This window comes from Balaenoptera borealis, assembly GCF_965194805.1.
Source record: "Balaenoptera borealis genome assembly, chromosome: 14".
Taxonomy (NCBI): Eukaryota; Metazoa; Chordata; class Mammalia; order Artiodactyla; family Balaenopteridae; genus Balaenoptera; species Balaenoptera borealis.
Window position 1 is genome coordinate 21,018,269 of NC_138875.1, and position 27,570 is coordinate 21,045,838.

At 35.2% G+C, this 27,570-nt stretch overlaps 1 protein-coding gene across 1 annotated transcript in view; it reads right to left on the minus strand.

Annotated features, from left to right (window-relative positions):
* Positions 1 to 27,570, minus strand: part of DCC (DCC netrin 1 receptor) — a 1,166,696-nt gene that overhangs the window by 504,915 nt on the left and 634,211 nt on the right. The window lies entirely within an intron of this gene.

The window sequence follows — 27,570 nt, forward strand, 5'->3', positions numbered from 1 at the left end:
CCTCGGGAAGGAAAGTTTTGATAGTCTGTTAGAAGAGGAAGTGGAGACACACTGTATAAGTCAACATTTTACAGAAGTTTTGCAGTGAAAATAACAGAAAAACAACACAAAAAAAGCAGACAAACGAGGTCATGCCTGAAAGCAATGTGCATTCATGAAGTTCATTTTCTTTAAGATAGAGAAAATTATATCATATTTGTATGTTGGTTGGCAATGATCTAGTAGAGGAGAAGAACAGATGCTTTAGGAAAGAGAGAGGACAAATGCTGAAGCAATGCCCGTAGGTACCCAAAAGCGATGGAGCCAGTGCAGGGGTAGAGGGGCTAGTTTTAGGTCAGGTCATACAGAAGGAAAGCAAGAGTTGGTGGGGCACACACATTGGTCTGATAAATATAGAACAGAAGAATGTTCTCTTCTGATAGCTGCTATTTTCTCAGTGAAATGGAAAACAACATCATCAACTGAGACTGAGGTGGGGAAGATGGAGTGGATGGATGAGGAGAAAGGAAACATTGTGAAATAGTTTTACAGGCTCCTGGGAGATCAAATGGAGTAGAGAAACATGGCCGATCACCAACCAAATTATGAATTAATTGAAACAGACAAAAACTATGGCTTATATGTATTTCCCCTCCTAGTACTTGTTACAACCAAGTGGAAGAGAAACAAACAATCAAAGAAACAAGCAAACAAACAAAACCTCTGAAATTCCTTTCAGGATATGTAATTTTTTTCCAGTTCCCAAAATTCTACACTACATGGCTGAATATAAGGTTGTATAATGAAAATCATTTTTGGATTTAATTGCAGTGTAGTAATTGTTTTGATCATAAACTACTAGTAGTAGTTTAGGTGCGATGGGTCTTTAGGTATATTTGGATGTCATTAAAACTCCAGTGGAATTATTTTCTGTTGCTTAATATTGAGACTATTGTCTTTGTTAGGAGTTTTCATAATAAATTGCAATGAGAAATGGTTAAAAATCAAATTTACAAATGATTAAGAAAAGAATTATTAGGCTAAGAAGTTATGGAAGATTTAAGTCAGCCTAAATTGGAATAATCATTTAAGGATTTTGAGTTTTAACTACTACCTAACATGATTGATAATAGTATAACTACATTGTTCCTAGCAAAGGTCTCTGAATATTATGCATACATAGCATAATTTTATGCCGTGGAAAAGCTATGTGTATGATATTTTCCACTTTTAGTAATTAAGTGGGAAAAGAGCCAAAAACACTTTGTTGGGGGACAGAGGCATTATAAATGACTAAAAGAAAAATGTGGTTATTAAATGTATTTTTAATGCAAGACTAATTTTAATAAAAATAATGTAAATTTTAAAGTTGAGAAAGCAAAAAAAAAAAAACCCAAAAGAGTACTGCTGTTAATGGTACCTATTATCTGATTTTGATAATAGCACTTCCAATAACCACTGATAGCATAATTTGTCTGAGCTGAACTCACCTGCATGGCAACACGAGCACTGCATACCTATGATGATATTAACTTGAACAAACAGTGTAGTTCAGATTGGCTACCTGGGCTGTGATACAAATGTCCATTTGCCTTACTGACTGTTATTAGGAGATTAACTGTACCTTAATATGACTTTATCAGTATTCCTAAGTAGATCACTGTTCTGCCCTCCATTTGCTAATGCTAAAGTGCCTTCATTCAACTCAAAGACCGCCTTACTCTCTCATATGAAGCCAATGATCCTTCACTTTATAATGCTTGATGTCACCTTGGCCAGATTTCCATAGGAGATTAGAATGGAAAAATAATATCTGCTGTTGCCATGGGTCAAAGCTATAGGTGGAGGAGTGCACAGGAAAGGGAGGAGTAGAATTGTAAAAAAGTTGGAGACTGGAATTGAGGGAGACAAAAAGAAAGGAGGCGAGAGGGGAAGAAAAGCTGACAGAAGAAAAGAGAAAAATAAGAGAAAATGGAAATGGTCAGATGTCCCCAAATATCTATATACTAAAAAATTTTACAAAAGTTTGATTTCCCTGTGTTTTTTCTCCTAGAGGACCTGAAGCCCCACCTCCTCTAAGGCCCTCTTGGTATGCAGGCATTTCCATGGAGATGAGCATCTCTTGTGTGGCCTGCTCAACATTGGTCTTCCATTCACGGGACATTGTTCCTTTCATGCTACCGACCTCCTACCTTCAAAGGGAAATTACCACCTGCCTACAGACTACATTCCTCATACCCAATCATCCTAACTTCCCACTCCAAAATGTAGTTGAATATCTTTAGTGACATCGGGCAAGGTTTGATTGAATTATTTCCTATGTCATCACATTTGAGTTTTAAATGTTGCTCTGGAATGTACAGTGAAATTTTGGGTTTCTGAGTATGCTGTGTGCCTGTTTAAGTGGTAGAAACAAGAGAGCACGCAACATAAACTATATTCTTGAAATGTTTTCGCAGAGAACACGGCATGTAAAATTCTAAAATTCTGAATTCTAAAATACCAACACCAGATCAAACATCCCAGTTGAAGTTATTCAACAGCAGTCAATGCAAAACACTCATAAAAATCCAGGGAGTTATAATGCAAGTGCAGAAAGATGATATTCTGAAACATTAACCGTTTTTTTTTCCATTACCCCTTGATCATTTCTGAGTTCGGCTACTAGAGAGAGAAATATTTATTACCTTAAGGACAGGATGTTTCATCACAAAAGCAAAAAAAAAAGGCTTTGTAGTTCCAATAGGGAAGTGCAGAAACTCAAGGGACTTTGGACAGAGGAAAAGAAAATAAAACCAATATGATGGGTCCAGCCCCGCCCCCCACCACCATGACAACTACTGGATAATGATTCCCCATTGGAGTGGGAAGAACACAGACTGGAGGGCAAGTAATGTTATCTTAGGTCCTTGTCCACACTGTTCAAGGCTAGATGGTCACTAGACCTGCAGAGGCCATTAAGATATCAAAGAAGGATAATGCCGCAGCTGCTTTTAGAGATCACAGCTAGAGAACCAGCTAGAAATGAGGAGGTATCCATGAATGTTGGAATACAGAGATTTTATCACCCAGATGACTATCCCAGCTTTCTACTCCTGGCCTTGACAGTATATAAAGCTTTTTCTATTTTCCTACCAGATTAATAGAGATTAGGTTTCCATCCACAGAAAAATAAAGCCCATCTCAAAAGAATAATTAAGATACAAAAAAGAAAGGCACATTTTTGTAAACCTGTGATTGAGCTTTGCACATAGTACACACATAATGATTTTAAATGAATAATGTATGGTATTTATACGCTATGTAGAATGTAAGTACCTGTGAGATGAGAACTATAATTGTTTTCTTACTATGGTTAGAAAAATTGGCGGGTTTATAGCAACGGTATTTCTGGGTTCATGGGGAAAAATGGTTAAATGTTTTCATGAACAAGAAGGTATGGAGGAGAAGAGAAGATACATTTTGAAAATCCTGAGAACTCAGTCCAAATAAGCGTTACAAATAAGGGTGACTGAGGTACAATCGAGAATATATAGCTACACCTTGCTTAATGCAAACATTACATATGAAAACTTGTGTCTGCCAAAATGATAAAATGTGTCTTTATTTTGTGGAAAGATTCATAGCATAAATATGTTAAACAGGCGGCAACGTGGTGGTGCTGCTGCTGCCCCCATCTCACTAGCCAAGGCTGGAAGCCACGGCACCCACTGACCCCCGCAGCCAGGGAGGAGGAGGGACCGAGTCACAGGAAGCTGAGCAGGAAGTGAGCCCAGCGGCTGCATCTTCCGGGGGAAGCGGCAGGCAGGGCGGCACAGCCAGTGGGGCCAGGAAGCTGCTGCTGCCTAGATGGGCCGTGTGGCTGACAGGGTCTTGGTGCTCCAGCCTGGTGGCAAGCCTGAGCCTCTGAGGTGGGAGAGCCGAGTTCAGGACATTGGACTACCAGAAACCTCCCGGCCCCACATAATATCAATCGGCGAAAGCTCCCACAGAGATCTCTGTCTCAATGCTAAGACCCAGCTCCACCCAACAGCCAGCAAACTCCAGCGCTGGACGTCCCATGCCAAACAACTAACAAGACAGGAACACAACTCCACCCATTAGCAGAGAGGATGCCTAAAATCATACTAAGTTCACAGACACCCCAAAACACACCACTGGACATGGCCCTGCCCACCAGAAACACAAGATCCAGCCCCACCCACCAGAACACAGGTACCAGTCCCTTCCAACAGGAAGCCTACATAACCCACTGAGCCAACATCACCCACTGGGGGCAGACACCAAAAACAACAGGAACTATGAACTTCCAGCCTGCAAAAAGGAGACCCAAACACAGTAAGTTAAAAAAAATGAGAAGACAGTAATATGCAGCAGATGAAGGAGCAAGGTAAAAACCCACCAGACCAAACAAATGAAGAGGAAATAGTATACCTGAAAAAGAATTCAGAGTAATGATAGTAAAGATGATCCAAAATCTTGGAAATAGAATGGAGAAAATACAAGAAATGTTTAACAAGGACCGAGAAGAACTAAAGAGCAAACAAACAATGATGAACAACACAATAAGTGAAATTAAAAATTCTCTAGAAGGAATCAAAAGCAGAATATGTGAGGCAGAAGAACGGATAAGTGACCTGGAAGATAAAATAGTGGAAATAACTACCACAGAGCAGAATAAAGAAAAAAGAGTGAAAAGAATTGAGGACAGTCTTACAGACCTCTGGGACAACATTAAACACACCAACATTCAAATTATAAGGGTCACAGAAGAAGAAGAGAAAAAAAGAAAGGGTCTGAGAAGATATTTGAAGAGATTATAGTTGAAAACTTCCCTAACATGGGAAAGGAAATAGTCAATCAAGTCCAGGAAGCTCAGAGAGTCCCATACAGGATAAATCCAAGGAGAAACAGGCCAAGACACATATTAATCAAACTATCAAAAATTAAATACAAAGAAAAAAATGTTAAAAGCAGCAAGGGAAAAGCAACAAATAACATACAAGGGAATCTGCATAAGTTTAAGAGCTGATCTTTCAGCACAAACTCTGCAAGCCAGAGGGGAGTAGCAGGACACATTTAAAGTGATGAAAGGGAAAAAGTTACAACCAAGATTACTCTACCCAGCAAGGACCTCATTCAAATTCAACAGAGAAATTAAAACCTTTACAGACAAGCAAAAGCTAAGAGAATTCAGCACCACCAAACCAGCTTTACAACAAATGCTAAAGGAACTTCTCTAGGCAGGAAAGGCAAGAGAAGGAAAAGACCTACAAAAACAAACCCCAAACAATTAAGAAAATGGTAATAGGAACATACATATTGATAATTACCTTAAATATAAATGGATAAAATGCTCTAACCAAAAGACACAGATTGGCTGAATGGATACAAAAACAAGATCTGCATATATGCTGTCTACGAGACCTACCTAAGACCTAGGGACACACACAGACTGAAAGTGAGAGGATGGAAAGAGATATTCCATGCAAATGGAAATCAAAACAAAGCTGGAGTAGCAATTCTCATATCAGACAAAATAGACTTTAAAATAAAGACTATTACAAGAAACAAAGGAGGACACTATATAATGATCAAGGGATCAATCCAAGAATACGATATAATAATTGTAAATATTTATGCACCCAACATAGGAGCACCTCAATACATAAGGCAAATGCTAAGAGCCATAAAAGGGAAAATCAAGGGTAACACAATAATAGTGGGGGACTTTAACACCCCACTTTCACCGATGGACAGATCATTCAAACAGAAAATAAGGAAACCCAAGCTTTAAATGACGCATTAGACCAGATGGACTTAACTGATATTTATAGGACAGTCCATCCAAAAACAACAGAATACACTTTCTTCTCAAGTGCTCATGGAACGTTCTCCAGGATAGATCATATCTTGAGTCATAAATCAAGCCTTGGTAAATTTAAGAAAATTGAAATCATACCAAGTATCATTTCTGACCACAACACTATAAGACTATATATCAATTACAGGAAAACCATAAAAAATATAAACACATAGAGGAGAATCAATACGCTACTAAATAACCAAGAGATCACTGAAGAAATCAAAGAGGAAATCAAAAAATACCTAGAAACAAATGACAATGAAAACACGATGACCCAAAACCTATGGGATGCAGCAAAAACAGTTCTAAGAGGGAAGTTTATAGCAATACAATCCTACCTCAGGAAAAAAAGAAAAACCTCAAATAAACAACCTAAACTTACACCTAAAGCAATTAGAGAAAGAACAAAAAAAAAAAACCCCAAAGTTAGCAGGAGGAAAGAAATCATAAAGATCAGATAAGAAATAAATGAAAAAGAAATGAAGAAACGATAGCAAAGATCGATAAAATTAAAAGCTGGTTCGTTGAGAAGATAAACAAAATTGATAAACCATTAGCCAGACTCATCAAGAAAAAAGAGGAAAAGACTCAAATCAACAGAATTAGAAATGAAAAAGGAGAAGTAACAACAGACACTGCAGAAATACAAAGGATCATAAGAGATTACTACAAGCAACTATATGCCAATAAAATGGACAACCTGGAAGAAATGGACAAATTCTTAGAAAAGCACAACATTCTGAGCCTGAAGCAGGAAGAAATAGAAAATATGAACAGACCAATCACGAGCACTGAAATTGAAGCTGTGATTAAAAATCTTCAAACAAACAGAAGCCCAGGACCAGATGGCTTCACAGGCGAATTCTATCAAACATTTAGAGAAGAGCTAACATCTATCCTTCTCAAACTCTTCCAAAATATAGCAGAGGGAGGAACACTCCCAATTTCATTCTACGAGGCCACCATCACCCTGATACCAAAACCAGACAAAGATGTCACCAAAAAAGAAAACTAAAGGCCAATATCACTGATGAACATAGATGCAAAAATCCTCAACAAAATACTAGCAAACAGAATCCAAGAGCACATTAAAAGGATCATACACCATGATCAAATGGGCTTTATCCCACGAATGCAAGGATTCCTCTTCAATATATGCAAATCAATCAATGTGATACATCATATTAACAAATTGAAGGATAAAAACCATATGATCATCTCAATAGGTACAGAAAAAGCTTTTGACAAAATTCTACACCAATTTATGATAAAAACTCTTCAGAAAATAGGCATAGAGGGAACCTACCTCAACATAATAAAGGCAACATATGACAAAGCTACAGCCAACATTGTTCTCAATGGTGAAAAACTGAAACCATTTCCATTAAGATCAGGAACAAGACAAGGTTACCCACTCTCACCACTATTTTTCAACATAGTTTTGGAAGTTTTAGCTACAGCGATCAGAGAAGAAAAAGAAATAAAAGGAATCCAAATTGGAAAAGAAAATTAAAATGGTCACTGTTTGCAGATGACATGATACTATACGTAGAGAATCCTAAAGATGCTACCAGAAAACTACTAGATCTAATCAATGAATTTGGTAAAGTAGCAGGATACAAAATTAATGACAGAAATCTCTTGCATTCCTATACACTAATGATGAAAAATCAGGAAGAGAAATTAAGGAAACACTCCCATTTACCACTGCAACAAAAAGAATAAAATATCTAGGAATAAACCTACCTAAGGAGATAAAAGACCTGTATGCAGAAAAGTGTAAGACACTGATGAAAGAAATTAAAGATGATACAAAAAGATGGAGAGATATACCATGTTCTTGGATTGGAAGAATCAACATTGTGAAAATGACTGTACTACCCAAAGCAATCTACAGATTCAGTGCAATCCCTATCAAATTACCAATGGCATTTTTCACAGAACTAGAACAAAAAATTGCACAATTTGTATGGAAACACAAAAGACTCCGAATTGCCAAAGCAATCTTCAGAAAGAAAAATGGAGCTGGAGGTATCAGGCTCCCTTACTTCAGACTATACTACAAAGCTACAGTAATCAAGACAGTATAGTAATGACACAAAAACAGAAATAGGGATCAATGGAACAGGATAGAAAGCCCAGAGATAAACCCACGCACATATGGTCACCTTATCTTTGATAAAGGAGGCAAGAATATACAGTGGAGAAAAGACAACCTCTTCAATAAGTGGTGCTGGGAAAACTGGACAGCTACATGGAAAAGAATGAAATTAGAACACTCCCTAACACCATACACAAAAATAAACTCAAAATGGATTAAAGACCTAAATGTAAGGTCAGACACTATAAAACTCTTAGAAGAAAACATAGGCAGATCACTCTTTGACATAAATCACAGCAAGATCCTTTTTGACCCACCTCCTAGAGAAATGGAAATAAAAACAAAAATCAACAAATGGGACCTAATGAAACTTAAAAGCTTCTGCACAGCAAAGGAAACCATAAACAAGACGAAAAGACAACCCTCAGAATGGGAGAAAATATTTGCAAATGAAGCGATTGACAAAGGATTAATCTTCAAAATATACAAGCAGCTCATGCAGCTCAATATCAAAAAAACAAATAACCTAATCCAAAAATTGGCAGAAGACCTAAATAGACGTTTCTCCAAAGAAGATAAACAGATTGCCAACAAACACATTAAAGGATGCTCAACATCACTAATCATTAGAGAAATGCAAATCAAAACTACAATGAAGTATCACATCACGCCATTCAGAATGGCCATCATCAAAAAATCTACAAACAATAAATGCTGGAGAGGGTGTGGAGGAAGGGAACCCTCTTGCACTGTTGATGGGAATGTAAGTTGATACAGCCACTATGGAGAACAGTATGGAGGTTCCTTAAAAAACTAAAAATAGAACTACCATATGACCCAGCAATCCCACTATTGGGCATATACCCAGAGAAAACCATATTTCAAAAAGAGTCGTGTACCACAATGTTCACTGCAGCTCTATTTACAATAGCCAGGACATGGAAGCAACCTAAGTGTCCATCGACAGATGAATGGATAAAGAAGATATGGCACAAATATACAATGGAATATTACTCAGCCATAAAAAGAAACAAAATTGAGTTATTTGTAGTGAGGTGGATGGACCTAGAGTCTGTCATACAGAGTGAAGTAAGTCAGAAAGAGAAAAGCAAATACCGTCTGCTAACATATACATGGAATCTAAAAAAAAAAAAAGGTTCTGAAGAACATAAGGGCAGGACGAGAATAAAGGCACAGACGTAGAGAATGGTGAGGACACGCAGAGGGGGAAGGGTAATCTGGGACGAAGTAAGAGAGTGGCATGGACATATATACCCTACCAAATGAAAAATGGATAGCTAGTGGGAAGCAGCTGTATCGCACAGGGAGATCAGCTGGGTGCTGTGTGACCACATAGAGGAGTGGGATAAAGAGGGCGGGAGGGAGATGCAAGAGGGAGGGGATATGGGGATGTATGTATACATATAACTGATTCACTGTTATACAGCAGAAGCAAACAAAACATTGTAAAGCAATTATACTCCAATAAAGATGTTAAAAAAATATATGTTAAATAGCATGATAGTCTAGTAAATTTAAATTATCCAATATTTAAAAAAAAGAATTTATCTACATACAACTCTTTGGGTTCAAATATATTGTACAAAGTTATCTATACCAGTATTCAAGCTAAAAGTAAACATCATTAAATAATTATGATGAGTGATATGGTAATAAAATATTAATAATGACTCAAATGTCATTTGATGAAATTGAAAGCTACAAAAAATGTACAAGTTCTTACAGAAAATCACCTGCAACACCTTAAATTAGGATCATTCAGGTAATCATTTTGCCTGCATAAGAAAGAATTTAAGCTTCCTATTATATTGGTGGATGCACTATCATATCTTCCGGAAATATAAACAGCCATTAAGGCATCTCAATTATAAGGATTCCAAATATTGTAAGCTAAATAATAATAATAATAGTAATAGTAATAACAATAATAATGTTTATATTTAACTTAGTCTGTTGTAACCAACAAGTACCTAGTAATTTACAATTAATCAAGTAGATAATTGGTACAAATTATCTCTTCTAACTCTTTTAATACATCTTCTATTTGATGGAAAACATTGAATGCAAAGGTCACATAAGCTTTCTGTTGCTTGTCAAAAAACCCCAACAAATAAGCTATACCATGTTTCCCTATTATAACTGCAGCAGAAAATGAAGGGTGACTCCTAATGTTTATAATATTTTGAAGGCTGTGAAAACAATTTTATATTAGACTGCTGCAATCCTTTATCATGAGTTGATAAAAATATATATTGTACATTATATAGAAGAAAATTCAACAGAAATGTGATAAGGCAATGAGTTACATGTAAAGCCAAAATCAAAAACTTCTTTTCCAGTTCAGAACGTATTATAGTCAGTTATCATAACTCCATAGATATTTAAAAACTGGATAAAAATGAATGAATCTCCCCCTTACTGATCAGTGGTTTTACCCGCTGCCCCTTTTCTCCAGGAAGCTTGGATTTAAAGTCTGGGTGTATCACTATCCAGTCTGGGATGTGCCACTGTTCCCATTAAACTCACTATCCATTTGCACCAGTGTGTACAATGTGGATGGTCTCTCTTTCCACCAGGCAGAGTTGTTATGAGGTTAAAATTAAATTATAAACTTACAGATACTTGAGAAAGAAGGTATTTTATCAGTCAGAGTATTACTGTGTTGTAATTATAGACTCACTTTCTGGTTGACAACAGTTACGCATCCAGGCTACATAATTTGCCTATCTTGGGGCTAATTACAAAGTCTTCAGGGTTCAGAGCATTGTCATTTTCTCTTCGTTAGAAGAACAGACTCATGAAGCCCTCTCTTTATTTTCTTCTTTGCAGTCATCAGGATGATTTGAGGGGAAGGTGGATAACTGGAGGTCTAGCAGTGATAGATGGTATAGTAACAGGAAACACAAAAAGTGTCAATTCATTTTGAACATTTGTTAACGAGGTGTGAGTAACTCTATGCCTGATCATTCTCCCAATGAATGTTTTACAGAATAGAAACTTATGGCATTTTTTTCTTTCTAAGTATGTAAGGAAATGCTGGCTTCAAAAACACAAAATCAATTTCTTTTTTTTTTACCATAAAATTATCAAAGCTTATCTATTTGTTGATAACTGGTTTAAAAGAAGTCAGGCAATCAGGAAGCTTAACAAATCAATTTTAAAACTGTATAAATAGACAATTGTGAATCAAAAATGACAGAATGACAATGTGCTGAGGACGCCAATAGATACTTCTGATGCATTTTCATACCAACAACCTATGAAAGAGATTCCTGTAATCTTGCCAGTTTACAAATACAGAAGCTGAATTTGAATAACTTGTCAAAGGTCATGTCAGTCGCAAGTGGGAAAAACAGGATTCAGAGCCAGTGAACATAATTCTAGAACTAGTCCTCATAAGTGCTTTGCCATACTGCCTCATTTTTCTGTTTTCCAGAATAAGAAGAAATCCTGTTACAGAGACCCTGCAGAATAATGAGTGTACCTTTGGGGAGTAGGGGGAGATGACAAGCAACGTGAGAATAGCACCCACTTTATAGTCCAGAATTTTATTAAGGCACATAGGTTGAATACCATGGAATTAGATGCTATTCTTGCCATACAAAGTAACTAACTGATCACAAGAAACCATTTTTAATTCAAGAAGAAAAGGAGAGGAAAAGTAACCAATAAGGAAGCGGCAATGCTATACTGGTCTCTGTCTGTTTGTCTGTCTGTCTCTCTCATTCTCTTCTCTTGCCATGATTATCTGAGTCTACATAATACTATTCCATATTGTTCTCATATTTAGAATATCTCAATATACAAATTCCATAATGCTGGATTATCTCTTATTTAACTGAAAGGTTAACAAAAATAACAATAAAGAAGACTGAAGGAAACAATGAGGAAAGATGAAGGTAGCAGAAAAATAATGAACTAGACTACAAAAAAGAAAGAAAATAGAAGAATCAACAGTTTAATGAAGAGTGAGAAAGTGCAACATTAGAGGCATGGAAAGCAGATAAAAGAGAGGCAAAGAGATCAAAAATGCTAGCAGACATTTTTACAGCTCTGTGATAATAAATACTATTACCATGAAACTTTTATTTAGATACAAAAGTACAAATCACAAAACTGCTTTAAGAAGTACAAAACCTAGAAAGAAATTGAGAAAAAAATCTCAGTTTCTCTAAACATTTATCTCCAAAAATGCTGCCTTAGCCCAACCACCTTAACAAGTGACTTAATTCAAATTTTCAAGAAACAGATGTTGTTCTGTTTAGATAATTTAGATAATTAAATTGTCCTAGAGTAAGAAAAAGGTGGAAACCTTGTCAACTTATCTAATGAAGCTAGTATAAACTTGAAATTAAAATATAATATAGGTAATAACAAAAATTTTAAAAATAATATATAAACTTTGACACAAAAAGTATTTATCACCAAAAATAAAAGGATGGTTTAGCATTAAAAAAAGAAGTATATTATCATTTCAGAGGACACAAAAATGCATTATTTTACATAATTTCTAGCAAAGAATGGATAATAATAGCTAATATTTCATAATAACTTTAAATGGAGTATAATCTATAAGTATATTAATCACTATATTGTACATCTGAAACTAATATAATATTGTATATTAACTATACTTCAATGAAAAAATAGAGAGAATTCTTTATCATGATTAAAAAAAACTTTCTTAAACAAGTAACAAAAAAAATCTTTAATGGCAGAATATTAGAAGCAGTCCCATTAAAATCAGGCAAAGGAAAAAGACTGCAGATAGTTTATGTTTGCTCTCTAATCAATACTACATAAAATTTACCAAAGCTAAGATGATTGGTTGCTGAAAAGGAAATAGAAAACTCTCCTGCTTTACCAAGGGTGAGCCATTTTCCCAGTGACAGTGTTGATTGACAAACTTCACTGAACTGCAGGCAGTGGGACTTCAGCACTACGCAGAAGATGACAGTTTGGTACATAGAAGGTGATTTAGGGAAACCAGTGAATAATATGAACAGTGAGAATTAAATGAAAGAGGGGGACTACCTGTAAATAATAAACCATATATATATATCACGACCATAAAAAATCTCACTATCATAAAATTCATAAAGAAAACAAAAATAAAAGTTAAAGCTGTAAAGAAAAAAAAAAAAGAAAAAGAAGAAAAAAAAAGGACAGGGAAGTCCTACGAGGTAGTGAGGTTCCTCATCATTGGAACCAGTCAAACACAGTCTGGGAGTCCAGGTGTTGGAAAAATCAGCATCAGATGGCAGGCGGAGGGGGGAATTTGGCATTAAACATAAAGAGAAAACGTGATCTCGTATTAAGTGATGTGGTTTTCTGCCCCTAGTTTGCAGCTGTGTGACTTTAGGCAGAATACTGCCACTCTCTGATCCTGTTTCCCATCCAGAAATTGTTTATATATTATGCACAATTTCAGAGTGGTTCTGAAAATAACATTACTTCATGCATTTAGAGCTGTTTATAAACTGTAATGGACCATATCAATGTTTGTTGATGCTGATGTTATGGTTCTTTTTGAACTAAATGGGCCTTTACAATATTTTCATCAGTATGGATTCTCTGAGGTCTACTCATTGCTGAACTGTGACAGTCTTGTCCACATTGATTATATACAGTAGATTTCACTTCAGTGTCCCTATAAAACAGGAACCAGATGTCTCCATTCTGCCAGGTAAGTTTCAGGACCATTTCATCAAACTTTGCTGATTCCTTCCTATATGTGATCCCATAGAAAAAGGGGAGAACCTAGTCATCTTGGAGGATGGTATGTTTTTACAGGCTGTTACGATCAAGAATAAGATATATGAGAAAGACAAATAGCACCTTATCAGCTTAAGGACTGTCCAGGAAACTATTGTTTTTGTTTAATTTTTTATAATGTGAGTAATAAAGGGCTTGCATAATCACAATCTTTTAGATAAGCTGTGGTGGCTGGAAGAGATAAAAATTATTTCAAGGGTGGGATGCCATTAGAGATTGGGAAAACCCTGCAGGTATTTACAAGACTTCTTCAAATTTTGTCTTTAAAGAAAGAGTGGGCTGCAGTAGCATGGAATGAGGATTGCCCAGGTGTAAGTTATCAATTCAGGCTACATTTCCTAAAGTGAAAGGGGAATTTAATAGGGCAAAACTAAGTGTTAAAATGTAGGACTGAGAAAAAAAGCATTGATCCGCATAAAGAGATGAATAGGTGACATGTTTCTTTCTCTATAACACAGTTTTTAAAGAAGACTGTGTTCTTAAAGGGAACTAAATAAAATATAAGAAAGAATAAAGAAATGTCTTTGCATATTATAAAAGAAATAAAATGTTGCATTAATGTCACATAGCTATTTTTTATCTTCCTTTTTCCTCCAGCTTTCTCAATTATGCTTATGAGTTCATATTAAAATAAAGATAATTAAATATCAATACCTTCACCTAACTTTTATAGCAATTTAATGAATATCCTCCATAGGTTCATGGTGGGGAGGGGGAAACATCAGAGTTTCAAAATCCTTGGATATTAATCAATTAACCCCACATGAATCTTATGACCAACCACTGCGAAAAGTCATCCTCTAAGCTGAGCTGGAACATCTCACATGATGAGAAAGTCATTTCCGAAATAAGGAAGCTTACTCTAGTTAGAAAAGTCTATGAACATTAAAAAGATGTTTTTTTTTTCTTACATTAAACAGCAAATAAGTTATCTATATCCTGTATTCAGTCTTAATTTATTCCAAGAAAGACATATTTTATAGTTTAATAGTCTCCAATATGGAAGCTCTTTACATATATCATAAGATAGTTTTTGCCTACTTTATCTCTAGTTCTCCAGGGTAAACATCCTCAGTTATTTCAGTTATATCTCAAACAGCATGGTTTTACTTTCTATCCACCATCAGAGACAAAAAGTTCTAGATATATTGTGGGGTAAAACACCCTAAAAGTTGGCATCAGAGTCAAATATTAGAATCTTATTCTGGAATAGTCATGCCATAATGAAGATTGGCCTTTCCTGAGTATTGGGAACTGCATGTGTACTAGTTGGCTGCAGCCCAACTGACATAACACCAGCCTTTAACAAATGTGTTGAACAGGGAAGGGGCAAGTTAAGATCCCTGAAGGAAACAATCCTTTTGATTGATATCAGTTTATCACATTTCCTTTTTGGGCAATACTCATGTACCATTAGATACTCATTCCATTAGCCCACTCTCCCAAATTTTTTCCTCAACAATAGCATGAGAATTTTTTTTAATCTCTAAAGAATTTTCAAGATCTTCCACTCTAGTAATGTCATTAAAATATGGCAGAAGACTAGTTTTAAATAGCTTGTTTTTCATGAACCCTCATCTGCTCCAAGTGATCCCTCAGTAAATATTCACACATCATTTGTTTGATTATATCTTTCCACCCGTTTTAACCAGACTAACTCCAACGCAAATGTTACAGATTGAAGCTCTTCATCCTTTTGAGAAATCAAGGCATTTCTGAGAATCAACCTTGTCTGCAATATTTTAATTTTTAACTAAAGTTGGATATGTTTATATATTACTTCCATAAATAAAATATATTTAGAGAGGGGAAAATCTATAATTAAATATAGATTTTCCTTACTTCTGTGAAGGTGGAAGATAATAGAAGGGAGGTATGAGTGTGGAGTGGTTTATTTTTCATATGTTAAGCTACAGCAAATTGTTAGTGTCATTAACTATGAAAGACAAGCCAAGTTTGTATATAATAAGAAACAACCACTGCAATCCCTTTACCCATTGCTGATAAAAAAATTAACATTTAACACAAATATTTCACAAGGCTTAGGAATTTAAAATTGAATTGATAGAGTGTTGTTAATACTCAAAAGTTGATCAAAGGACTAGAAACCCATTAGAGACCAGTTAAGATGGAATAGTCCTTGGTTTAGCTGCGAGGGACTATTGAGTCTCCTCTGCTGAGTTGAATTTCTATGTCTTATTCCCTGTGATTCAGTGGATGACACTTCTGTTCATCTTCCTCCCTCTTTATTACTTTGATGAGCTCTTTAGCTCATGGGCAGTCTCCCTTGGCTAATGTATGTGAAAAGCAGTTGAAAACTGTTAAGAGCTATGCAAATGTAATGCATCAACAGTAACCTCAGAGATTATCCTCATAGGATGATACTTTGGAATTTTAGAATAGAAATGTACTTCAGAGACTACAAAAGAGGTAAACAAGAGTCCAGATTGGTGAAGTTGCCTGTACAAGCTTGTACCCCCAAAATACAACAGGTCCATTTCCCCTGATTCCCAAGAGTTTTCTTCCTACTATGTCGATTTTCTTTTAAGCATCATTTATAAAACTCTTTAGAGCCAACTCATTCAAGAAAAAAATTTAGCCTGTTTCTATTGTTAAATATTATGTGCTCAGAGCAAAAATGAACAATTTTGCTCTCAGATTTTTTTTTGTGTGTGTGTGAAAGTCTGTCCTCTTCATTCTAAATATATTTTTGCCCAGTTCTCCACTTTCTCCCCAATCAAGTTTTGGAGTTTTTGATTCTACTCATCTAATAATAATTAAAAAATTGACCCATAACATATGAATACACATTTTAGATGAAGTTAACAGGTTAGCAGATGTAAAATAATTCCACTAACTAAATGATGAAGTGGAATTTGGGACATCTGTAGTCAAGATAGTATGGGCTAAACCAGCCAAGTAAAACCCTGGATTTCAGATTACATAGCAGTTGTCAAATCAATTCACTCATAAGTGAGGCTTTTAAAGTACCATGCACTGTGCTAAACTCTAGAGACATTATTGCTATAATGCCTCATAAACTCTATATTTTTCTTGTAACATCCATTCTAAAGATCAAAATATCAAAATGGACAAATAAGTTGCTGAAAGTCGCTCAGATGGACAAATCACATTTCAAATAGAATTCTGAGTAGCTCTGGGGTCCAGATTTTTAACTTTGATGACATACTGCCAAAACCTGGAGTGCATTAGCAGGATTTTATCATGAAACTTTTCTTTAGAAACAATCTTGTATTAAAGGTCAACCTAGTTGTAAGACTATATATTCTTTGAAAGATCTTGAAATCGTTTTTTCTCAAAGGATTTTTTGTGTTTATGTCAACACCTTTGTTACTGACCAGTAAAAACTTCTGTACTCTTTAGCAGTATTCAGTATGGTACATTAGTTATTATAAAACTAGAAAACAAGGGATGACAATGCAGAGGAATTTAACTACATCCATCAAGTGTGAGGAGATTATAGGGGTAAATCTATTGCAACCAGCTCTCCCAAAAGACCCAGGTTTATACTTATACAACTTCCATGGTATAAATACAACCCTCACTGCCTATTTTGAAATTTCAGGGTGATGTTTTTTAACACAAACTTGGGAAGAGACGTGCATGGTCAGCTCTCATGAGCTGGAGCAGCTGATAATGTAAAACTTAATGTTTTGAATTGTTGAATCCTTTATGAAAATGCAAAGGTAAATTTTGAAGAAAATATTACATCAGTACCAAATACAAACATTCTTTTAACTTGTGTTTTCACAGCAGAAAAAAAAAATCATTATTTTCTTATAATTGCAGCCATGTTTGCTTTTACAAAATGTTACAAATTCCTTTTTACTCTGTTTCATTGATTTACATGTTCTTGAATCTTTTAATCTTTTTTTTTTTTTTAACAAAAACAGGGCTTTTTGGAAACTAGGATGTTGCAGTCATTGATGTGGAATTTAATGAGACAGGACTCCAAGAATCTTTCTTTTTATTATTTGTATTCAAAATTACATAATGGCTGAAAAATGCATAATTTTTCTTAGAGTATAAAGATGAACAATGAATCTAAGTATTTAAAAGATACTTCTCTACTTTTTATTAATGTTTTTCTGATATAAACTTTTAATGCTTCTTAAGTAGCCTTGAGAATAAATGATGTTCTTGCAGACAGGTTGTTTGAAAGGTAGATTATAATATCGATAAAACCCTCTTCTTAATTTTGATAAAGGAAACTTCAATCTTAATATACATTTTAAATTACTTATTTTTTAATATTAACTTATTTATTCTTTCATTTATTAATATAAATTGTCTCCATTTAAAGTAAAATATTGAGATAAGTCATCTATTTCCTTGTCTAATTATTTAAAACAAAGAGGACTAAACTTATTATTGTTTGATTTTTTTTATCCTCAGGATTTTCAAGTCATCAAATTTGAATTTCACAAATTAAGCTCACCAGGGAAGAAAAACTTATCAATAAACATTCAGTTTAAAAATGATTTTTTAGGGCTTCCCTGGTGGCGCAGTGGTTGAGAATCTGCCTGCCAATGCAGGGAACACGGTTTCGAGCCCTGGTCTGCCAAGATCCCACATGCCGCGGAGCAACTAGGCCCGTGAGCCACAACTACTGAGCCTGCGCGTCTGGAGCTTGTGCTCCCCAACAAGAGAGGCCGCGACAGTGAGAGGCCCGCGCACCGTGATGAAGAGTGGCCCCCGCTCACCGCAACTAGAGAAAGCCCTCGCACAGAAACGAAGACCCAACACAGCCAAAAATAATAAATAAATAAATAGTTTTTTTAAAAAAATGATTTTTTACAAATCTCTACATGATAGAGTTGAGTAGTTCTACCAATAGTGCAAAAAAAATCAATCTGCATCCTAGTGACACATTCTCATATTTTCATCCATCTGTTCCACTGTTCTAGTGGAACATCCATCCACTGTTCTAGTGCCTTGCAATGATTAATTCTTAGTTCTTAGAAAACTCTCAGGAGGGAGATAGCATTATTATCTATAATTTAATGATAAGGAAAGTGAGACAGAGAGGTATAGCAACTTGCCCAAGTTCACAGAATTAATAAGTGGCAGGTCTGGGATCAAGCCCAAATATTGTGACTCTAGAACTTACGTTCTTAACCCATCTTTTAATAAGAATATCTAATTTAAGGTTAATCTTTTTAAAAGACTGTTACTATAAATGTATACTCATGATAAATCCTTCACATCTAATTGTGTTTATTGTACTAAAAGGATATTCTCAAATGTATGCATTACAATAAAGAGATTTTGAACTGAAAATGCATTAAGGTATGCTGAAATGTACTAAGGTACATATAAAAAAGAGATTATTATTCCTATTAATATAACTAGGAAATAGTTGAAAAAATGTACCTTTCCCAATATTTTAATTGTGACTTAACTGCTGAAACCAGGTTTGGAAATTTTAGCCCAAAGACTCATATTCCATGCAGTTGTATGTAGGTAGGTGAAACCAGGGCTTTTGAGTAAAGTCCAGATAAAAACAAATGTAGCCAATATCCAACTGCTTGCTTTTCCCAAAACACTAATTAAGGTTTTCCAGAATTGTGCAGTATCCATCAAGTCATCCAAGTTTATTTTCCTTATCAGGCCAGGCTTCAAGTGGAATTAATAGTGAAGTGCTCTATTTCCCGCGATTACGATAACACCTACAAGAACATGGTCTGATTAAAGAAATCAATTGAACTTCAAAATTAGTCAGTTGAGTCCAGTACTGTGGAATGCTCCAGTATATAACTTTTTATCCTTTTCTCCATGGAAATCTTTCCTTCAAAGCATATACATGCAAGTTTATTTAGAATAGCAACTGTCTGCTCAGTACTTCCTCTCAGGGGATGCTATAAGAGGAATAACATTTCAGTTTCCACTGTTTCTGTCACCCTCACTTGACTTCCCAGCTCACCAGACACATAATAGAACAAGATATAATAATTGTCATTAACAGATATATTTGATGCTCTCTGCACAAGTGTTCACTCACAGCTCATTCACTTCAATTGCTTTACAGAAAAACCTTCCTATTCATGTCCTACATTACTGAGTTTTTGGCTTTAGAAGACTTAACAATTTTCAAAGGTTAAGAGAACTCTTCACGTAACTAGAGAAGAAAGCCACTGGGCTGAGTATTCCCTCTTTACCCTTTCAGAGTTGGTCTTTACCTTCTCCACCCTCTGCTCTGTGTCCCAGGAAGCTGACCTTTATGGATTGTCTCAACAGACTGCCTTTCCCTCAGGCTTCCAGTGGGTTCAGCAACGTGAGGAACCAACAGGAGGTGGAAGAATGGGAATAAGGTCAGCATGTTTTTTTTCCCTGTTCCCTGGCTTCTAATGCACAGCTGGTTGGTTATGCCTCTCTACCAAAATCTCTTGTCAGATGGCAATAAAATGTTACCTCCAGGTTGCATAACCTGGCCCTCCCCTTACCTCTGCTAGCCTTGAGGTGGCAATGAACTATGCCCAGGGACTTTTTACTCCCTCTTGTTTCCTAAGTGTTACCCCTTCCATTTAAGACAGCTCTTTTATTAAATTCTACCCAATTCCCAGCTAAAGGTGCTAGAACCTTAACTTATCTATATCCTACAGATCTCATACCCTTATAACTAGAAAGTTTGTTGTCCTGAAAAGACTTTTAAAACAAGAAGACACAATTAAGGTATTTGTTACAGTTTTCACTTTGTCTCAATTGGCAGGAGTCCATCCAAGACTAATTAGATTGCATATTTACACTGAGGGTTAAAAACTAATAAGCAGTGTGAAGCACATCACATTGATTAAGAGTAGTATATGACCTTTTCCTCTTTGATTACTGCTGGTTCCAAATAACTTTTGGTACAAGTTCAATTTTGAAGAAAACCCTAAGAGACTTGATTAATAAGATCCCTATTATTTGTAAGATTATGCTAACTTAAGTGTTGGAAATTACATTAGGAGTATTTAAAAATAGTGATTCCCCCAAATTTATTACTTGTTAATATCTATTTTGTGTCACAATATGGTTCAATCTTACATTTCTGGATAAGAACTGAATTTTTTAAAGCTGAGATTGCAACTGATGATCTTTGGTCAAATTCAAGTTTTATTTTGTTTTTGGCACAAAACAAATTCAAGCAGCATGAAATCCTAAAATATTTAGTCAGTTTTATTTACTTGAAGTTTTCGCATAAGAATATAAATTTCAGGCTTCTCTTAAAACATTAGGTTTGCAATATATTGTCTACAACCCAATTAGGCAAATCAATTTGGAGCTAGGTAGTAGCTGCATTTCTTAAGTAAAATGTGCATACACCAAGTTCACATATCTCCATCATTCCCTGTTTCTTACACATCTGATTCACTTTTAGTTTAACTGCATATGGCCACAATCTGTGTAGTTTGTGGCTCCTAGTATCCAGGAAACTTTACTCTCTTTAATATGTTATTGAAAACCACACTTAATAATTCCCTATGTCTAAACTAGGGGTCGGAAGACTCTCTTTTTTTTTTTTTTTGTAAAGGACCAGAGAGCAAATAGTTTAGGCTTTGTAGGCCATAGGGTCTCTGCTTTGCTGTTCTACCACAAAAAGCAGTCATAGATAATATGTAAACAAGTGGAGCTGGCTGTAATACAATAAAACTTTATTTTTAAAAATGAGTGGTGAGCTAAACTTAACTCACAGGTTGTAGTTTGCCAACACATGGTTTAAGGAATTGGAGAATCTGTAATATATCATTGTACAAGATACTGTAGTATGTCTTCGGATTTTCATTACAGATTTTATGTTTTATGAACAGGAAGGAGGAAGGCTTAAGGATAAAGGAGGTGGTGGAGCCCAGGATGAGGCTGATGAGAATAACTATTAAAAGTGTGCAATCCCAAAACCATAGAGATGACCTAGATTGCAAGTACAGATACATAAAATGCAAGTGTTCTAGAGATTACAACCCAGGGAAGGTAGCTCATGGCAGAGACTCCAACTTGTCTTCAATTTTAAAGATAATAGAATTTTCTACCTCAGAACTTATTCTAAAATCACAAAGCTAATTCTAATGTCTTCTACAAATTTAGGAGGCATTGACTGTTAAATGCTCATGGACCATACAGGCAAAAGAGAGAAATTTCATCTTGACACCAGTTATGAACACTGTAGGCTTAAATGGATGTTGAGGAGGGAATGAGTTGTGGAAAAATATCCTGAATTTTGGAATCAGCTTTTGAATTACTGACAGCTCTCAGCTATCTTATCTGTGAAAAATAAGATTTTTTAAAAAAGAATTGTGCTAAATAGTGTAGGACATAGTCAGTGCAAATATCAGTGCTTAATATACTGATTACTACTATAAGTTACTAGTTTTCTCACAGGAAAATTCAGGCAACAGGGCTTTGTTGATCCAAAGCGACTTGGAACTCTCCATGGTTCTGAACTCTAGTCTTCAAATGCTCGTAAGAGGGAATGGCAATTAAATAAAGAAACTAAACGGAAAAATAAAAGACAATTGTAATTTAGGTATTAAAACAAGATGATATGTAACTATATTATAGGTAGAAAAGTCCAAATTCAGTCATTTCAGCTCTTGTTTTGAAGCATCTCTAAAATCAAAAGTGAGAGATATCCTTTACTTAATAAGCAAATATATTTTGAATATACACTAGGTTATAGCATTCATTTATTCATCTATTCATTCATTCATACACGTACTGTGCAACAATAAGTGCTGTTTGAGAACATACAATATTGTATATATCATACTACTCTGTTCTTTTGTATTTCAGGGAACAAAAAGAATTACATGCCACGATAGAAAAAGGACATGCTCGTGGTAAGTGTCCCTGAAGAAGAAATGTTTAACTGAGGATAAGTTGAAGCAGTCCAAACAAAATTATAGCTCTTAAGGCAAGAGGAGTGTTTCTTATAAAGATAATGGAAGGAAGGAAGGAAGGAAGGAAGGAAGGAAGGAAGGAAGGAAGGAAGAAGGGGGAACGAAAGACAGAAAGAAAGAAAGAAGAAAAGGGGGTAAGGTAAAGAAGTTAGTGAAGAATGCCAGGTTAAAGCCAGGTTGGGAACAACTAGGATAATCCTTATATTTAGAGTTTGAGTAAAGCCAACGTTGTGGTGTACCCGAAAACTGTAATGTCAATATTTATTCTATGTGTGTGTTGTTTAGCCAAGTACTGGTACCACTGTGCTTATTAGGTAGGATAATTTAGTGATTTAGTGACAGCTTTCAATCTCTTGGATACTCTTAAGCAATTTTATTAACATTGAAAGTCACATGTAACATTAAAGATCAAGAAAGGAATATGCATACATCAGTGGAATACAGATTCTGCCCCTGCATGGATAAATGCTTATGGTAACCCAAATCCTCTAAACACAGGGATTAAGAACAGGTAATAGAAACAGACTGAAACCATTGCCATGCAAAAATTGGCATGTGGTAACCCAGGCAGCATGATACCCTGTAAATCTGCATTAGGAACAACACCGAGGAACCTGCAGCTAAGTATGTAGAAAAAGAAAACGAAGTACTATGTTCTTTTTTTTTTTTTTTTTTTTTGCACTGTTAACAGTGTCAGTACTGTTACATCTACCAGAAATGGAAGGGTTTAGGAGATCTGTAACTATCATACTAAATTTTTAAAAATTGTATGTATGGATTGTATGCATGGATTCTCTCCTGGGGTGGTGGGGAGTGGTGATGAGCCCTAGTTTTACCAGTCCCTATGAGTTTATGGAACATTGCTCTGTACATGCCTTGAATATCATCCATGTAAGTGCAAGTTTACGGTTAATAACTCCACCCAGTATCCAAAGATTTAGGATTTAGTATGGATATTGAAGAAATTCACAAACTTCTATGTTTGGCTATATATGTTTTTAAATTATCTTTTTAGTTAGAATAACAGATAACTGGAGATAAAAACAACTGGGAAAAAAACTCCACTTCAATGAAGACTGAAATAAAGAGTTAGGCTTAAATTATGTGTTTCTTCAGAATAGCCAATGATCTATTATTAATTTTAAATTTTACTGAAAGTTGTTGATGCATAAAATCACATGTAAGTAAAAATATATATGCATGTCATGAAGCATAAAAGTAAAGTGAACATTTGTAAACTCTCCACCCATCTTAAAAAATAGATGTCACCACTACTGAATACTACATAGCCTTTCATAAAACTAAAGTGAGAATTTCTATAAATCATTTTCCAAAGTACTCCACTGCACACTGATATAAGATATACCTTTGGGGGCTTCCCTGGTGGTGCAGTGGTTGAGAATCTGCCTGCCAATTCAGGGGACACGGGTTCGAGCCCTGGTCTGGGAAGATCCCACATGCCACGGAGCAACTGGGCCCGTGAGCCATAACTACTGAGCCTGCGCGTCTGGAGCCTGTGCTCCGCAACAAGAGAGGCCACGATAGTGAGAGGCCCGCGCACCACGATGAAGAGTGGCTCCTGCTCGCCGCAACTAGAGAAAGCCCTCACACAGAAACGAAGACCCAACACAGCCAAAAATAAATTAATTAATTAATTAATTTTTAAAAAAAGATATACCTTTGGTTGAAGATGCCTAACTACTTTTTAGCATCTCACAGAGGAAATCCTTATTTATCAGCAAACATACTTCAGTAGAAACCGGTTTACCACAAATAGTTGACTCAAGTTTTTAGTCTCTGACAAGCTCCAAATATCCAAGGAGAGACATGTGAAAAATCTTCTGAAAACAAACAGCTAATTTTTTGCTTATTTCTTCTATAATTGGACACAGTTGCAGAACTGTTTGATTTTACATTTTCCCTTGTACTGTTTTTCTGGTCTCAATAAACCAAGTATTGACTTGCATTATGCACTTAAGCAAAGAGAAGAATTAAATATTTTACTATACATTTTGTGCCATTTTGGCAGGTCATGACTTTCAAATATATGAGGTAACATTTTACTTTGATTATTTCTAGTGGATAATACAGTGAAAATTCACATAAAAATGGATTTTTTTTGCAATTTTTGTTATTTAAAATTCAGCCATAATGTAATTTTAAAGTGATATCCAAAGCAAGGGCAAAGATTTTCAAATTCAGTTTTTAAAATATCAGATCTACCTTTTCAAGAGCATGTCCTAGTTTGCTCTGTAAGGGTACAGCATTTTTATTAATGTTTTCAGTGAGAAAGTTTTGCCTCTCTGGTTGAATAATTTTGCACACTAACTGCCAGGAAGAAATAAATTTATCTAAGGTAGTTTATGAAACATTTTAAGCTTTCCCACTTCACACACATACACAGAGTCAAAGTATGACTGTGATGTAAGGGGCATCTAAAGCCATCAGCAGCTAAACACAACAAAGTGAGGGTTAATCTACTTCAGAAAAATGTCAATAAACTTGAGTTGGAGAAACTCTGAAATTGCATTTGTACCTAAGAGAGCCTAAGATTAATCACATTCATACAAATTAAATGTTTAATTCAGCTAAATGAGTAAAATTTATGTTCATCCTAAAACTCTCTGTTTTAAGGTTTTGACGAGCTGATAGATCAGAAAGATTCTTGCTCCTTCCATATTTGGAGTTCACTATATTTAATTTTATAAATGAACTGAAAATCCATTGTGAATTAATATTGTTAAACTTCTTATCATCAATCATTATCTTGGAAATCAGGAAATTTATAGAAAGAAGAAATCTAGTGATACTCTAGAATCTGAGTGTAATTGTTGGTATTCTTCTTTTATCAAAATTCTAAGGGAATTGAAAGGATGATAACTTTACATTTGAATTTTCCTTCCCTTAGTAGAGTATTAGTTATATTCTAATTTTAATTATTTGGGAAAGAAAAAAGCTTTATAAATAAGATCTATGGGTAATTTATTTTTGATTCCAGAGGGCATTTAATTAAATGGAGAACTCAATTCCTCCCAAATACAGATGAAATCATACCTATTTCAACAGAAAATAGTTTGGGGACCACCTTCACTTTGATCACTCAAGTACTGGGTTGGCCAAAAACCTCGTTCGGGTTTTTCCATAACATCTTACAGAGAAGCCCAAACGAACTTTTTGGCCAACCCATTATTTCTTCTTTTCAACTTCAGATGCTTATGCAGCACTTAAGCCATTCTTTTTAAAGATCTTCTTAAATATTTCCAAACTCAAATCCAATCATCTTTTCTCTAGAATCTGAGAAGACATTAGTCTTTTGTACATGCTTACCTGTATCTTCTGTTTATATCCCATAATGCTAATTGACTTCATTTAAAAGTAGAGAAACATTCTACTTAAGGTACCTACACCTGAAGAGCACAAATAATTATCCATATTTTTGAAATAACTGCTTAAACTTCAAATATATGCTTAAGAAATTGCAATGGTTGATCTGTTAATAAGCAAGTGATTTTTCTCATTCATTACAATGCCCCAAATGTAGAGTGACTCACAACAGACCAGCTATTCTAGTTGTATAATCATTACACTTGAAATACTCAGTATAAAAATAATATATTGTTAAGAACAGGGTCTATGAAGACAAAATCCCTAGGTTCAAGGTACAGCTCCAGGACTCACTAAGATAAATTAAGATTCATTTCATTAATATTGCTAGGAAGAAGAGTTCACGTAATATTACTTGGTAGTCTTGACATATATAAGTATCTATCTATGATTATTTTTGTTGTAGTCATAAAGCCATTTTGCCAATTTTCAAATACAGTAACTCAGGTACAGAGGTAGACAATGTATCCAGTAACGTCTGATTTGTAAACTGTTTCTTTTATTTCCCTATGATAATAGGCAAAGTTTTTAAGCTTTGATAGAAAAAGTGCTGTGTGACAAGAACAATTCTTTTTTTTTAATGTTTGTTTATTTATTTATTTTACTTATTACTCATGCATTTTATACACATCAGTGTATACATGTCAATCCCAATCGCCCAATTCAGCACACCACCACCCCCACCACTTTCCTTTCTTGGTGTCCACACGTTTGTTCTCCACATCTGTGTCTCAATTTCTGCTCTGCAAACCAGTTCATCTGTACCATTTTCTAGGTTCCACATATATGCGTTAATATACAATATTCGTTTTTCTCTTTCTGACTTACTTCACTCTGTATGATAGTCTCTAGATGCATCCATGTCTCTACAAATGACCCAATTTTGTTCCTTTTTATGGCTGAGTAATATTCCATTGTATATATGTACTACATCTTCTTTAGCCATTCGTTTGTCGATGGGCATTTAGATTGCTTCCATGACCTGGCTATTGTAAATAGTGCTGCAATGAACACTGGGGTGCATGTGTCTTTTTGAATTATGGTTTTCCCTGGGTAAATGCCCAGTAGTGGGATTGCTGGGTCATATGGTAATTCTATTTTTAGTTCTTTAAGGAACCTCCATAATGTCCTCCATAGTGGCTGTATCAATTTACATTCCAACCAACAGTGCAAGAGGGTTCTCTTTTCTCCACACCCTCTCCAGCATTTGTTGTTTGGAGATTTTCTGATGATGCCCATTCTAACTGGTGTGATACCTCATTGCAGTTTTGATTTGCTTTTCTCTAATAATTAGTGATGTTGAGCAGCTTTTCATGTGCTTCTTGGCCATTTGTATGTCTTCTTTGGAGAAATGTCTATTTAGGTTTTCTGCCCATTTTTAGATTGAGTTGTTTGTTTTTTTAATACTGAGCTGCATGAGCTGTTTATATATTTTGGAGATTAATCCTTTGTCTGTTGATTCATTTGCAAATGTTTTCTCCCATTCTGAGAGTTGTCTTTTCATCTTGTTTATGGTTTCCTTTGCTGTGCAAAAGCATTTAAGTTTC